This window comes from Rattus norvegicus, chromosome 10, assembly GCF_021556685.1.
Source record: "Rattus norvegicus strain SHRSP/BbbUtx chromosome 10, alternate assembly SHRSP_T2T, whole genome shotgun sequence".
NCBI classification, from domain to species: Eukaryota; Metazoa; Chordata; class Mammalia; order Rodentia; family Muridae; genus Rattus; species Rattus norvegicus.
In genome coordinates this window covers 86340232-86356513 of record NC_141543.1, presented here as the reverse complement: position 1 = coordinate 86356513, position 16282 = coordinate 86340232, and the positions used below count along the sequence as shown (strand labels likewise).

General features: G+C 51.3%; 1 long non-coding RNA gene across 1 annotated transcript in view; it reads right to left on the bottom strand.

The window, feature by feature from the left end:
* Positions 1-3117: 3117 nt before the first annotated feature.
* LOC148003075 (uncharacterized) overlaps positions 3118-16282 on the bottom strand; it is a 24104-nt gene continuing 10939 nt past the window's right edge. Inside the window, exons 4-5 of the long non-coding RNA XR_015631294.1 lie at positions 5512-5673; positions 3118-4723 (exon numbers count right to left, since the gene is read on the bottom strand). This is a non-coding gene — a long non-coding RNA (uncharacterized LOC148003075). The remainder of the gene's footprint in view (positions 4724-5511; positions 5674-16282) is intronic.

The following is a 16282-nucleotide window of genomic DNA, read 5'->3' as shown; positions in this document are numbered from 1 at the left end:
GGTAGCCTTGTGTTCTATAAGAGAGCAAACTGAGCAAGCCAGGCAAGCAAGCCAGTAAGTAACATCCCTCCATCCCTGATGCCTCTGCATCAGCTCCTGCTTCCTGACCTGCTTGAGTTCCAGTCCTGACGTCCTTTGGTGATGAACAGCAATGTGGAAGTGTAAGCTGAATAAACCCTTTCCTCCCCAGCTTGCTTCTTGGGTCATAGTGTTTATGCAGGAATAGAAACCCTGACTGAGATACACAGCAATCTTTTTATTATTATTCTTTTTTATTTACAGTCCAGCTGCTGCCCCTCTCTCAGTCCCCCCTCCCATAGTTCCTTATCCCATTCCTCCTCCCCCTGTCTCCAAGAGGATGTTCCCCCATCAGGCCTCCCCACTCCCTGGGGCCTCAAGAGGGTTAGGCACATCTTCTCCTACTGAGTCACGTGCTCCACTATGTTCATAGCAACCTTATTTGTAGTAGCCGGAAGCTGGAAGCAACCCAGATGTCCAACAAAGAATGGATACAGAAAATGTGGTTCATTCACAACAGAATACTATTCAACTATTAAGAATCATGGGACTGGGGGCTGGGGATTTAGCTCAGTGGTAGAGTGCTTACCTAGGAAGCGCAAGGCCCTGGGTTCGGTCCCCAGCTCCGAAAAAAAGAACAAAAAAAAAAAAAAAAAAAAAAGAATCATGGGACTGGAGAGATGGCTCAGCGGTTAAGAGCACTGACTGCTCTTCCAGAGGTCCTGAGTTCAAATCCCAGCAACCACATGGTGGCTCACAACCATCTGTAATGTGATCTGATGCCCTCTTCTGGTGTGTCTGAGGACAGCTACAGTGTACTTATATAAATAAAATAAATAAATCTTTAAGAAAAAAAAAGAATCATGGGTTTTGCAGGCAAATGGATGAAACTAGAAAATACCATCCTGAGTGAGGTAACTCAGACCCAAAGGGACTCACATGATATATCCTCACTGATAAGTGGGTATTAGCCAAAAAGTACAGACTACCTAGGATACAATCCACAGAACTCAAGAAGGTTAACAAGCCAAGGGGCCCAAGTAGGGATGCCTCAATTCCACTTGGGAGGGAGAAGAAAATAATCATAGGAGGCCGAGGGAGGGACCTGGTTGGGGGAGGATGGAGAAGGGGAACATGATCAGGTATGGGGGGGGGGGCGGCGAACAGGAGAGAAGCCCTGAAGGCCAGCAGAAATGGAAATATGCAACCTCAGGGTGGGAGTGAGAGGTGGGGGGACTCTCTAAAAAGTACCAGAGACCTGGGAGGTGAGAGATGCTCAGGACTCAAAGGGAGGGACCTCAGTGAAATGCCCAACAGTGGGGAGAGAGAACTTCCAGAAGACAGGGCATCAAGTGGAGGGATGGGGTTGCCACAGTCAAAAACTCTGACCCAGAATTGTCCCTGTCTAAAAGAACTCCAGGGACAAAAATGGAGAAGAGACTGAGGGAAAGGAGATCCAGTGGCAGGTCCACCTCTCAAGGGAAGGCTCCAAGGCCTGACACTATTACTGAAGCTATGGTGTGCTTACAGACAGGAGCCTACATGGCTGCCTTCTGAGAGGCCTAACAAACAGCCGAGTGAGACAGACACAGATACTTACACCCAACCATTGGACTGAAGTTGGGTATCCCTGTGGTTGAATTAGGGAAAGGCTGGAAGAAGCTGAGGAGGGTGACCCCAAGGAAGACCAGCAGTCTCAACTCTCCGGAACCCCTGAGATCTCTCAGACACTGAGCCACCAACCAGACAGCACACCCAAGCTGATATAAGGCACTGACACATACACAACAGAGGACTTGTGCGACACACAGGCCAGTCCAGCCAGAAATGCCTCAGCTCATGAATTCAAAAGAACTTTTGGTCACTGCATGTTCAGAAACTCCTTACTGTTACCAATTTTTTCGTTAACACCCCTCTACCCCATTCAGAGTTAGTTGTGTGTGCCAGCACTGAGAGACCGAAGCAGGAGGAACTCTGTGAGTTCTGTGCTGGGTATCGGGGCACAGAGATGCTCAGAGTAGTCTGGTCCCTGCCAATGGGAGCTGCTCTTTTACAGGAGGAAGAAAGGATGTTACTAAAAGAAGTAGGATTTGCCCCAGCCTGCAGAGGTGGACCCACATGTGGAGAAACACCATGTAACAGGGGTGGGGTGGGGGTAGGGGTGGCAAAGACTAGAGGTGTATGGTGAAAGTGATGTTGATAAAAGACAGTGGTTCCCAACTATGGTAGCAAAGGTCTGGCACATCGAGCCCTCTTAAAACATCTTGGGGCCCACCTGTGTTCCACCTATAGTCTCAGGACCCAGTGTCAACTCCACCCCACTTTTGAATATCAGGGCTAGATATCACCCTGTTCCTTACCTCTGTGTTGGGACACTAGTGAAGAAAAGCGAGGTGACTCTGGACTCTATGGGGGGATGTAGCTGAGAAGCACGGACCCTGTGGGAGTCGGCCATGCCAGGTGTGCATACAGGTGTGAGGGGTCACGTGTGTAGAAGGTATGATTGGGGAGGGTCCAATGGTAAGAGAGGCTTTGTGAAGGAATTTTGCTCTTGTAGGCCTGTCTAATGAGAGAATGGGACAAGTGTGGGGCTGACTAGGGCTCTGATTTTCACAGGGTAGGGACACCTGTGTAGGAAGATTCCATGAGCTAGCCCCTTTTCTTTCTTCGAGGGTGTTGGATCCTCTGGAACTGGAGTTATAGACAAGTGTGGGTGTTGGGAATTAAACCTGTGTCCTCTGGGAGAGCAACTGGTGCTCTTAACCCCTGAGCCATCTCTCTGGTCCATAGACCCCTTTCTTATACACCCATCTATTGAATTCTCTGTATTGTATTACACTGCACAGACATTTTTTGATTCAAGTACAAACATTATGAGACAAGGGCTCCCTGAGGCTAGCCTGAAATGTATACTATGTAGTTGAGGGTGACCTTGAACTCCTGATCTTCCTGCTTCACCTCTTTTTTTTTTTTTTTTTTTTTTAGTTCTTTTTTTCGGAGCTGGGGACCGAACCCAGGACCTTGCGCTTCCTAGGCAAGCGCTCTACCACCTACTTCACCTCTTAAATGCTGAACTAACTCATGCACTACTTTTTTTTTTCTTATGCTTTATTGGAAATTACATATTATTGTAAAGAAGCCAATCTCCATGAACCATGTCGAGGGGTCACACTACAGTCCAGGAACCAGACCCCAGGACGTTCTTGGCTAGGGTTTACCCCTTCTTCACCCGTGGGAGCCAGTCGCCGCAGCATAGTTCGAAGACCGATAGGATATTGCTGGCTCTAAGACTGGGTATTTCCATCCAGGTACTCTACACCTTTGGGATTCTCGGCGAATGTCCATCTGCTCCAGTTCTCAGCCTCCGTCGTCGCTGACATCATCCTGGTCCTCCTCCCACCATCTGCAGGCTCTGCTCGGCTGTCACCCAGAACCCCTCCGCCTGCACCACCTCATCCCTGCAGCTCCTGCCTGGAGGCCCCGGGAACAGCTCCTTGGGCACCGTCCATGTTTCTCCAGCTAGGTGCTGCAGTTATTGTCCTGGTGCAGGAGGGCGAGGGGGCGGCCTGTGGGCGTCGTGACGCCGGGCTGTCTGCCCCGCTCCTCCCCTTGTTATTACCTCTCCTCCAGGCTCCCATTAGCCAGCCTGCCCCAGAGGCCTGCGTAGCCCTGCTCTCCTCCTGGGCTCCTCGGCACCTTTGTTCCTTAATTATCACTGGGGAGCCCTGTTCACCTGCCTGCCACTTTCTAAGAAGCTGTCTGGCTCCCTTTTGCCGCCCTGCACCCCAGGACCTAAGCCCCTACACTCCTGGGGTTGGGGCTGAGTCTAGCAGTGGCTTGCCCAAGGCTCCAGCAAGCCTCAGAGTCTAGGGCTTGGTCTAGTCCCAGTCCCTGGAATAGGTCTTCTCTCGTAGTCCCTTCCACCACCTCCTCTTCCTCCTCCGAGAAGTCTGCCCTGATTAACCTGTTTAAGCTCTGTGTTGACAGGGGCTTCAAACCTTCTGGTTACCTGGACTGGACCACCAACGAAGGCACAATAGTCAGAGAGTAGGATTAAACCTGTGTTTGAATGCCTCTTTGAATGAGCAACTCGCTCCCTATGAAGACAGTGTTACCCTGAGATGGATGGACCTCTTAAAACAAACAAACAACAAAAAACAAAACCGAAATAACGACAAAACATGGTCTCTTCATGTAGGGTGGGTATTCCTTCCCAGCGCCCTCTAATTTCTATGACCTTTCTAGAGCCCGCCTTGCTGGGTTCCTAAGTCTACACCCAGTCCCATCCATCCTGCTGAGGTTCGACGATGCAGGCCACAGACAGGAAAACTCGCTGACTCTGTCCACAGTTACCAGGCACCCTTGCTCCGCTCACGAAGCATCCTTGCACCAGCTGCCAAGCTCCAGCCCCTGGCTTTCCTCTGGTCCAGGCTTCTGGCTGCTGCTCTCCAGCGGGAAGGGCAAGGGAGGAGGTGAGGGGTGAGAGGCCTCAGGCCAAACAAGCTCCAACAGTCTACAGTCTCCACTGCGGGGGAGGGCTCTGGCTTCAGGAGGCTAGGCTGGAGATGGGGGCGGGGCGGGGGGATGGGGGCCTGGGGAGTCAGTGGGAGCCCAAAAATCCCCTTCCAGCACACTGAGCCTGGCGCTGGCTCCCTGATGTGGTGCAATGAGGACTCGCGGGCTCTCAGGGCTCTCATAGGCTGGGCTGCAGATAGAGGGACAGGAGCCGAGCTGACACATCCACCCACACGGGTTCCATACCCTGGGTCTCTTGGGTGCTGTGCTCCTCTTCGGGGACCAGGGGAGGCTAACCACTGTCTCTGTATTACCCCTTCCCCTACAGTTGAACCAAGAAGGAACGGGTCCAGCAGAAAGTCCAGTGTCTACAAGGGCTCTCAGAACCTGGGCCTTTGGACACTGGCTCATTCCATGGCTCCTGCTCTTCCCATCCCTCCTCCACCCTCCTCACTTTCCACTCTAGCTTTGAGTTGTAGGATGAGATGGGCTTTCACTTTGTAGCCCAGGTAGCCCAGGCTCGTCTCAGATTGTGAGATCTCGTACTTCTTTTTTTCTTTTCTTTTCTTTTTTTCGGAGCTGGGGACCGATCCCAGGGCCTTGCGCTTGCTAGGCAAGCGCTCTACCACTTAGCCAAATCCCCAACCCCGAGATCTTGTACTTCTTACTAGTATGTGCTATGGTGCCCCACCTCCTACCAGTTTTAGTCCACTTGAAGCGTCTCCCCGTTTGTTTGGTTTGTTTTTTTGTTTTGTTTTGTTTTGTTTTACAGGACTGGGTATTGAACTTAGGGCTTGTGCACACCGGGCAGGTAATCGACCACTTAGACATATTCCCCCAGCACAGAGGTTGCCTTTTCAAATGTGTCATTGTGCTCTTTAAATATGTCTTTGTTTCTCCTCACACTGAGGTGCTGTGAGGATAGAGCACTCTATGCTTGGACTGGGGCTCCTGACAGGGTAGGGTCATGTTTCTTACCGGAGAGCAAAGTGGCATCTTCCCTCAGACTTGGGCCCAGGAAGTGTGATGACAGCAGCTCCACCCCCGGACTTGGCTCTGCACAGCTGATGTCCCAGGAGTGCCTGAGGAACGCCACAGGGTGCCTGGCACACGCTGAAGGATGCACTGGACAAACAGCAGCTGGGGTGGAGGACTGGAGTCAGAAGGCCACCTCTAGCCACCAGACTGTGACCTCAGCAGGCTGCCTGTGCTGCCCTCCGGATCTGACTCAGTCCCTTCCCTGGGCCTGCTGCTGAGCGGCCTTGCCCAAAGTCAGCCCCAGGAGGCCATTAGCTTTCAGGAGCTCCACCCTGACAGAGACCATCTCCAGCCCTGCTTGCCCACTAGAGGTTTCAACAGGATGTGGGGAAACCAGGGGGCAAAGGTCACCGGTTGGCCACTTGCTCTACCACCTCCGACCTTACCCTCTCAAACTGGAAGGTTTGTCTACATGAAGATTTCAGCCTGGGGTAGATGTGGCACCCTCCTCCTGGCCAGGCACCGTCCTCACAGAGTCCCACTTATAACAGGAGCTCCACAGGAGGCTGGCACTGAAGGATCCCCATAAGGCAAAGGCGGTAGTTTCTCCATGATGACAATTCCCAAAGTCACCCCAGAATCTTCCTTGTTAGATAAAAATGAAGAAAACAACTCCTTTAGAATGTTCTAGAGCCTGAGTCTGGATGTCTGGAGGATTCTGAATGTGGGAGACACTGAACTCCGAGTAGGGAGAGAGTTGACTTCAGCTAGCTTTAGCACTCATACCTTAGCCAGAAGGCTCTAAATCAGTATGCTTGGGGGGAGGGGGTGTCTGCCTTGCTAACACACACACACACACACACACACACACACACACACACACACACACACACACATTCGGTAGCCAGACTCCAGCATCACTAGGCTTGGGAAGCCTTGTTCCCTGCACTTTCTGGGCCCCGCCCACCTCTGGAGCTCCATGTCTCCTTACTTGGCCCACTCCAGGCTGAGCTGTCTTCCTTAATTTTGTTATTGGATTTGTTTACTTGTTTATGTGAGGAGGGGCCAGGGTGCATGTATGTCATGGCATGTGTGTGGGGGTCAAAGGACAATTTGCAGGGGTTGGTTCTCTCCTACCATGAAGCTCTCAAGGATCAAACTCAGGTCATCAGGCTTGGTGGCTAGCGCCCTTACCCCCTGAGTCAGCTCACCCAGCATCCCCGCCTGTGGTTCCCCACGGATCCCAGGCCAGTCTTCACCTCAAGACCTTTACCCTGGACATTCCCTCCCCTTCCCACACTTTTCCTTACTCATTTTTTTAGATTTATTTGTTTATTTATTTATTTATTTATTTAATGTATATGAGTACACTGTAGCTGTCTTCAGACACACCAGAAGAGGGCATTGGATCCTGTTACATACAGTTGTGAGCCACCATGTGGTTGCCAGGAATTGAACTCAGGACCTCTGGAAAAGCAGTCAGTGCTCCTAGCCACTGAGCCATCTCTCCACCTCTTTTCCTTATATTTGCCACTCCAAAGTTAGATTTTCCAAGACTTTGACCCACGACTTGTTTGAAGTTGTGGCTCTGGGTCTCCAGGGCACTCTCTATCTCTCTAACGCGCTCTCTCTCTCTCTCTCTCTCTCTCGCTCTCGCTCTCGCTCTCGCTCTCGCTCTTGCTCTCTCTATCTCTAGTCTTCCTCTTCAGCTCAGCACTTCTCATACTTGCACCAAGGTTCTGGTTCCTTGCTCATTATCTGCTCCTTGAGATCCCGGAGCCTTGGTGCCTAGTGTGGGGCAGGCATAGCCAGGGCTCCAAGAACCTCTGCTAAATGAAGGTGCGTCCCAGGAAAGGAAAGACGCATACACAACCCTCAGACTGGCAGGACTGGTACGGAGAATCCCCGAAGACAGCCTTACTGGAATTCAGGGAGGAGTGCCAGTCTCTTGGGAAGAAGGATGGGGGGGAGAGAGGAGCTGATGTGTCCTGCTACCACCGCAGAACATAGGTCCGTGTATGATAGGCAGACAAGGCAGGATCCTACACACACACACACACACACACACACACACACACACACTCACGCACACACACACCATCTACCATTCTCTGAAGGCCCACAATCCAGATGGGATAGGAAAGAGTGCTTGGTTCAGTCCTGAGGCACTTCTACCAAACTCAGAGACTGGTTTTCCAATGCAAAGGCTCTTCCTGCCTGGCCACTGTGTCAGACCACGGTCGCAACCCAGGACTTCACCCTGCCTGCGGTCCACTGGTCCACTGTAGCTTCCCTGTTCTCATGGGGAGGCAGGGCTGCCCCTCTCACTCACTTGGCCCTCCATCTCATCAATAGCCAGAGAACAAGCTCGGGGTTCTTCATCTCTTCAGGCTGAGACACCTCAGAGCAAACCCACCAGAGGGTAGTCGTCAGGGCAGGTGAGGAAGGAGGGCCCCATGTTCTTACTGACATCCTCTGTCAGTGACCCCGGCCTGTTCTGGCAAGTGCATGGACTGGAGGTAGTGCCACTCAGGCTGGTCCCGCTTTCTTTTATTCTGTGACCTTAGAGAATGCAACCTTCTCTATCTCTCCCCAGAACAATAGAAATATGGTGTTTATTTCATCAGGTTGCTTGAAGACTGAGAAGACATAACAAGCACTTAGCAAACTTCTGGAAGTCAGTTTCATTTAATAGAGGGAGGCTCATCCAACTTTACTCCCCTGCTCAAGAACTCAAGCCCTCTTGTCTACACTGATGGACCGAAGCACCTCTGCCTGGCTCTCAGGGCATTCCAGTTCTTGTCCTGACCTTTCCAATCCAGTCTCCAACCCTCACTTCCTCTTCTGTGTCCCCTCTGAACACATCCTGCTCATCTCTCCGCCATGCACTTGGCCAGCATTCCCTTCTTGTTACTTTGTAACTTTGCTGGTTTGTAATTTTTTACTTTGCTGATCTTGCAGGGACCCTTTGGATTGCTTCTGTTCTGATTGTTTGTTTGTTTGTTTGTTTGTTTGTTTTTCTGCCTCAGCCAGGCAGGATTGCTGTGCTGTCAGAGTGGCTGGCTATTTCCATGTCTACAAATGTCACTTCCTATACCCAGATTGACATCTGTTTCCAAGTAGGCACAGAACCTCTCCTGAGCTTCCCAAGAAGTTTCTGCTCAGTATTTAGTAAATAACAAAGTATCGAAACTCTACAGCAATACATAAGACAGGTATGGGAAAGACTCCTAGAGGCCTAAGGAACTAACTGGGTTTCCTGGTACCAGAAACTGGACTTGGGACTCCACAAGCCACTCCTTGGTCCCCACCTCCCTGCTGGGTAGTAGCAATCCCATTTTACAGATGGGAAGATGGGGGCTTGAAGAGGTGCTGTGACTTGCCCGATTCCACGTGGCTGGAAGCTAGTGGGGCAAGGTTTGGGGGAGGTAGGGAGGGGTGTGGTCTGGGGAAAGCTTTCCAAAGGGGTGCAGCCTACTCACCACAGGCTCCGAGGTGGAAGGTTGGGGTAGTGAGGAGCATGTGGGGGAGGGCATTGGTTTGCCCATTTGAAGATGAAGGAGAAGGCTCTAGAGCCTTTTTTAAATTTTAACAACCTTGAGAAAGGTAGCAAGACCTTCCAAGCAGACCGGTTGTAGCTCCAGAACGTTCTTTGCGCTTTATTTAATTTTTTAATTAGTTAATTACTGTTTTGGAGACAGGGTCTTGTCATATAGCCCAGGCTGGCCTGGAACTTTCAGTTCTCCTGCTCCAGCTTCTGAGTGTTGGGATAATAGGCACACATGTATGGCAGAGGCCTCGGAGGCTGAGCGGTGACTCTGGTGATCTCAGGGTTCTGGATACAACCCCTCTCTGTAAAGCAGTTTCATCATTCACATACTCAAATGAGTTGCCCAGAGTCCCCATGTCACAGACCCTGCAGCTGTCACACAGTAGTTAGTCCTGGAACATGTGGCCTCTGTAGGTCTGACCGACACCTAGCAGTGAGGTACCAGACTGGATTCTGCCGTTCTCGGCACTTGACTCAGAGACCCTTCCCGTTCCCCAGCCCCACTGGTTAATCTCCCTGTGGGGAGCTGAGCCCAGCTGGAATAACATAGCCCCTTCCCTCCCACGGGCACTGGACTATTTACAGCTCACTAGGGCCTTCATGCCCATGAGCTCACTGGAGCCTCCCTATGCGCCCTGGGAACCCAGTAGGCCACACACCAGATCTCCATTTCGTCCACTGGGAAACTGAGGTTAGATCTCACCCAGGAAATGCCTGAAGCCCGGCCCCTTAACTTTTCTATTCTTCTAACACGACTAAGTTGGAATGGGGGTGTCTGGGGCTGCAGCCAGGTGGGGGAAGGGTTTCATCTGCTGAGTTAGCCTGTCCCAGGAGCTGGAAGGAGCCGCAGGGGCAGTGGGCCAGGATGGTGGAGGCAGAAATTTTCATGGCCTTGGCCACTGGCTTGGCAAGGACCTGGCAGAAACACCTTCAGGGTAGACGTGGAGAGAATTGGGCCTGCAGGCTAGTTCAGAGCACAGTTGGACTGGCCACCTCAGTGAAAGCAAGAGGAAGAGAAGCTCCAGCCTTCAAATTTACCCTTGGAAATGAGACATGGGTAGTTACATGTCGACTGCAGCTGGAGGGACACCAGATAGATACCAGGGGGACTTCCCATCTACAGACTGCCCTAGGCAGAGTTCTTCTGCCTTGGGCACTGTGTTCAGTCCAAGCCCTCCCATGTCCATCCCACATAAAACAGGAATCCTTCAATCTCTCCACTTCTCCGATCTTTCAGATCTTCCAAGAATGTGTTCCCTCTCTAGGTCCTGGGCAGTTACCCTCCTGGAGTTTTTCTCTCTCCTACTAGGTCCCAAAAATTCATGAGCCCCTCCCAGAAGCCTCTAGGATTCCTCCCCCAGTCCAGAAAACTGTATGATTCTTTGCTGTCTTAGAGCTGGGTCCCGAGAGATGTTCTAAGTCCCCTGTGAAACTAAAAGACACTTGGGGACAAGGACCATGCCCTCCCCCTCAACCCTGGCAGCCTCCTAAGTTCTCCTTGCTTTCACTAGGACAGGCTCTACCCATAGGGGGCGCCCACACAGTACGGTTGTGGCTCCTGCTGGCACCGGGCACTGTGAATCAGCCATAGGAATATGGGTCCGGGAACCAGTATGTGGCAACCAACTTCTCCAGCACCCTTCCGTGGCCTGTGACCGCTAGAAGGGAGAACATTCAGATGAGGAGCGAGGCTTCTAATTCAGGGTAGGAGGGTGGGAACTGGATGGTGACACCCAAAGAGGCATCTTGACCTTCTAGGCTCAGGAAGGTGCCTTCCTGCTCACAGGCCCTTGTGTCCTTGGCCTTAATGCACTACGCACTTAAGCAAAGCCCCAAACCAAGCAATCCCAAATCCTTCATGAAGCCTCTAGGAAAGAATGGTGAGTCAGCTGTGGCCGTGAACTCACCCTCGGCAGTAAAAACAGAAAACAAGCAGGCTCCTGAAGGAATGGAGAAGGGTAGGGAGGGGGACAGGGATTTCCCAGGCTGTGCTGAAGGCATCAGCATCGTTTGAGGTCTTCGGGAGTGAGGCAGCGTCCTTGTGGGCCCCTAGAAACTCAACCACATCAAAGCCACCTGAGGAAGGTGTCACACACAGTCACAGTCACACACTGACCCACCGAGTCCCTCAGAGGAGTGCACAGTGACACAGTTCACTTGAAGCCATGACACTCAGAGACCAGTGGCTTCTAAAAGGTCATACTGAAGCAAGAACATTCAGATTCTCAGACACACGTGCAGATATCCCAGGGTCCCACAGGTATCCATGGCAGCTGCCTCCAAACAGCCACACATGGGCAGCAAACCACAGCTAGGCAGCCGACCACCTCTGTCTCCATCTACCCAGCACCCATTGGCTCTCAGAACCTGTCTCTGGGACTCACACACACAGCCCAAAATAACACTCATTCTTATGCACATGGTCACACAAACACACAGCCATAACTGCATAGCTCCCGCACAATGTGCAGAGCCACGCCCAAGACACGGGGAGTCACTCGCGCACAATCTGTTACACACCCACCACAATCACAGTTACACACAGGGACCAGCCACACGATTACACACACCATCCATCATACAGACACACGGGTTCATGAAATCTCTGGCGCTCAGTTCTGATGGCAGTTGGGCCCTGGGGTGGGAGGCTGAGAGAGTGAATCACCTAGTGCCCCACCCGTCCCTTCATTTTCTGGCCCCTCCCTGGCATCCTCCTCTGAAAGCACTTCACTATATGGTGTTGGCCAGGCTTTGGTGAGACCCCAGAACATGCCTTGGAGAGGCCTGAGTCCCACGAAACGAGCCTTCAACACGGCGTCACTTGCACTGAAAATGATGCTTTGCAAACCAGATCCCCATTTCCCACTCTGGGTTACCTATACCCACCCAAGCATTTGAGTGCCCCTGAGAGAACTTGGCTCAAACACCCACGTGTTCCAGACTTCAGCCTGAAGGACCTGCCTACACCCCACACTTGAATCTCCTTTGGAGGCTGGAGCAAAGGCTCTGTAGTTACTAATGCTGGCTGCTCTTCCAGAGGACCCATGTCTGAGTCCTAGAACCCACAAGGAGGCTCACAACTAGCTGTAACTCCAGTTTTAGGAGACCTTATACCTTCTTCTGCTTATATCAAAGTAGTATACATACATACATACCACGATTTATATAAAAATAATTTTTTAAAGTTAAGCAAAGCCCTTCTTGGATTTAGTAGCATTGGGGATGCAGGGGCGGGGGAGGTGAGTTGGGGAGACTGACTGGTTCTCCTATGATTGATACCGCCTGTGACAGAGGTATGGGGGACAGACCCAAGAAGGACTTCCCTGTGAAGTTGGCCTTCTCTAATCTGGGGGAATGAGCTTTGAAAGATAGTTGGTTTAGGGCCAGTGTAGCGGCACATGCCTTGAATCTCAGAATTTGGGAGGCAGAGGCAAGTGGATCTCTGTGATTTTGAAGCCAGTCTGGTGTGCAGAGTGAGTTCAAGGACAGCCAGAGCTACATAGTAAGACTTTGTCTTGGGGACAAGGCACGAGGGACAGGGCACTAGGGATGGGGGGGTCAGGGATGGGACAAAATATAAGCAAACAAAAAGCTGGGCGGTGGTGACACACATTTTTAATCCTAATACTTGTGAGGCCAGCAGCAGGCAGAACTCTGAGTTCCAGCCCAGCCTGATTTACAGAGCCAGTTCAGGAACAGCCCAGGCTATAGGAACCCTGAGGAACTTTGTCTCAAAAAAGATGGCTAACATAAAGACACCCTGTACACCCTAAACAGCTGGGATTTCATTCAATTTACTATGTCGGCGTATGCCAGCCTTGTCCCCTTTTGTGTTCCCTTCTTCATGTGTCTCCTGAGGGGCACTGGGCTGAAAGATTTTCCCATCGAGGTGTTTACTAATATGCAAATTACCAATCTCACCCCATCTCTCTTGGCTCCAGAATTCAAAACCCACTGGTTTGCGGGGGTGGGGGAGGCGGGGGGGGGTGAGATGGTGGGGGTGAGGGGGTGGGGGGGGATTCGGATATCTTCTAGCTCTAAGGCCCATGGCGTTTGAGGGACTAGGGACATAGTCATGCATGCATGAGGACCTGGCTTTGGATCCTGAGTACCGCATACGAAGCTGAACACAGCACACATGCCTGTGATTCCAGCACTGGCAGGAGGAGACAGGAGGATCCTGTGACTTACTGGCCTGCAGCTGAGCTGAAATGTGGAGCTCCAGGTTCAGTGGACAGGGATTGAGAAAGACACCTGATGTTGACCTCTGGCACACACACACACACACACACACACACACACACACACACAGGGACCATGGGAGTTGAGCAGCCCCACAGGGTGGAGGCCGAGGACTTGCCCACAGGCTGCCAAGTGCTCCTCCCTGCCCTGCTGGGCGCCTGGCACTCAGAGGCCACCACCACCTTCCAGGCTAAGCCACGTCATCTCGATGGTTTGGAGGCTTGGGCCAGTTGAGGGTTTGTGGTTATAACAGGTGGTGACCGAGTCAGAACTTTCCGGCCCCACGCTGTGCAGAAGAGGCAGGGCTTCCAGGGTGGGCTGGGACGGTCTGGGACTTCCTGCCACCTTTACAAGACTAAAGGACTCCAAGGTCCTCCAGGAACCAGGAAAAGTCTCCATCTCGATCCCAGGCCTAGGTGTGGGGACAGAAAAGGCAAGAAGACTTCCTTGGACCTCCACGAGGGTCTGTTTGTTTCCCACTCGGTTTCCTATGTTGAGTCGATCTGCTTCCTGGTTGCTACTTAGCTGCTTTCCTGATACTTGGGGGACAGAATCATACAGCATTAGTGGGTACCCAGCACATTCCTCTAGCCTATGATGCAGCCCCCAGTCACACACACCATCACAAAAACCTCACATTACTGGCTTTCCATGGGCTTGTGCTCATGGGCCGGGCACGTGATGTTTCCTTTGATCTTCTCATGACCTCATGCGTAGCTGTTGTTAACCCCATGCTACAGATGAGAAAAGTGAAAACTGAAAATCCTAAACCACCTGTCCAGGGGCGCTTAGCTAGTGAACTAGAGAACTGGGGTGCAAATCTCTTGTCTCTCTGCTCTAGAGTTCAGATCTTCAACTACATCCTGCAGCCTCCGAGGGAGCCCCTCTAGATACAGGGGCTTGCAGCTACTTTATGAGACAGACTCTGTGTCTAGGTTTAAAGAAGCCGGCCTGAAGCTTGGGTATCTCACTGCAGCAAGGGACCCAGGATGTACCCAGGATGTGGAAGGACTTGGGCTGCATCTGGACGGTTGAGAAAGCACATTATGACAAAGAGCTTTATGTGGAACCCAGGTCTACATTCCTGTGGTTTCTGCTTGCTGTCTTGCATCTGGCCTTAAAAGTCAGAGCGGACCCACCGGAGAGCTCAGGTGAAGGTGCCTATCACCAGGCCTGACAACCGGAGTTTGGATCCACTTAGTGGAAGGAGAGAACAAACTTCCAAAAATTGTCTTCTGACATCCTCATCTGTGGTAGAATGTGTCAGGGGAGGGGTACACACACACACACACACACACACACACACACACACACACACACAAAATAAAATGTAAAAACAAAACAAAAATAGATTTTTTTTTGTTTAAATTACAGAATACTCCGGGGCTATAGTTACACAGGGTATAGGGGTTGCCTAGCAAACACACAGCTCTAGGTTCCATTCACAACACTGAGAAAACAAAGCAAAATAAGACAGTCACACAGAATTAGTGGGTAGCCTCTTTGTCTGTGGGATCAGTTGCTTCTTTCTCTCCAAGTCTTTTTTTTTTTTAATTTTATGTATATGAGTACATTGTAGCTGTCTTCAAACACAGCAGAAGAGGGCATCAGATCCCATTACAGATGGTTGTGAGCCACCATGTAGTTGCTGGGAATTGAACTCAGGACTTCTGGATGAGCAATCAGTGCTCTTAACTGCTGAGCCATCTCTCCAGCCCTCTCTCCAAGTCTTGACTCTGTTCATTGTCCTGTCTGGCTGCCAGGGTCTGGCTTTGTTCAGGCAACCACCAATTCTCTTGCACGGCCCAGAGAGACCTATTAGCAGCTGGCCATTGGCATCTTGAGGATCTTTCTTCCTTTGCCCACTTAAGAATATATTGAAATATTCTGGGAAGACCCAGACAGCTGTTCCCCAGAGACAGCAGCCTGGGGTTCTAGCCCTAGCTCCTTCACATCATTGTGCAATGTTGGGCAAGGCAAGGTCCTAGGCCATTCTGAGCACTGATTTCTTCATCTGTGAAATGGGGACAGAAATACTTGCCCCACCTGACAGGGTGAGGCTTAGCTGCGATCCTGAGTGTAGAGGCATTCCACGTGCCAGTCAACAAGGACCCTCAAAGGACACAAGAGAAACTGAGGGTGACTTTAGGAGTGGCTGGAGAATCAAAGTTGCCCTAGACATCTCAGGATGATGCAGGATACCATGCCAGATGAGAATGGGGACCTGGGTACTGATATGGAGGGAGCTGGGAATGGGTCAGACCTGCATGAATTCTACAGCCTGGAGGGACAACTCCAGCCATCACCAAGCCCTCTGGGCTCTATGACGTAATAACAAGGCCAGATTCCTGGGCTTTTATTTCTCATTTTACTTTGCTTTTGAAACAGGGTTCTGTGTAGCCCAGGCTGGCCTCAAACCAGCTATTGTAGCTGAAGCTGTTTCTGAACGTCTGATTGTCCTGCCTCTACTTCTCAAGTGCTGGGATTACGAGTTCATGCCACAGGCCCTGGTTCTATGTGGTGCTGGAAATCAAACCTAGGGCTCTGTGTATCCTGGGCCAGCATTCTATCAACTGAGCTGAGCTTAATCCTCAGCTTTTGTTTCTTGAGAGTGGGTTTTACTATAAGTTCCAGGTTAGCCTTGAACTTGTGTGTGTGTGTGTGTGTGTGTGTGTGTGTGTGTGTGTGTGTGTGTGTGTGTGTGTGAGAGAGAGAGAGAGAGAGAGAGAGAGAGAGAGAGAGAGAGAGAGATTCTGAATAAGATTTGCCCATTCCAGCCCCTAGGTACTGGGGATTTGAACTCATGTCCTCTTGCTTTCACAACAATCACTCTCAGCCACTGAGTCATCCCCAGTCCCCAAACACCAGCCTTGAACCTTTGATCCTTCTGCCTCAGTCTCCTGAGTGACAGGCATGTGCTACCACACCCAGAATACAAAAACCTTTCCTAAAGTAGGTTGAGTCCGGTACCAGGCAGGC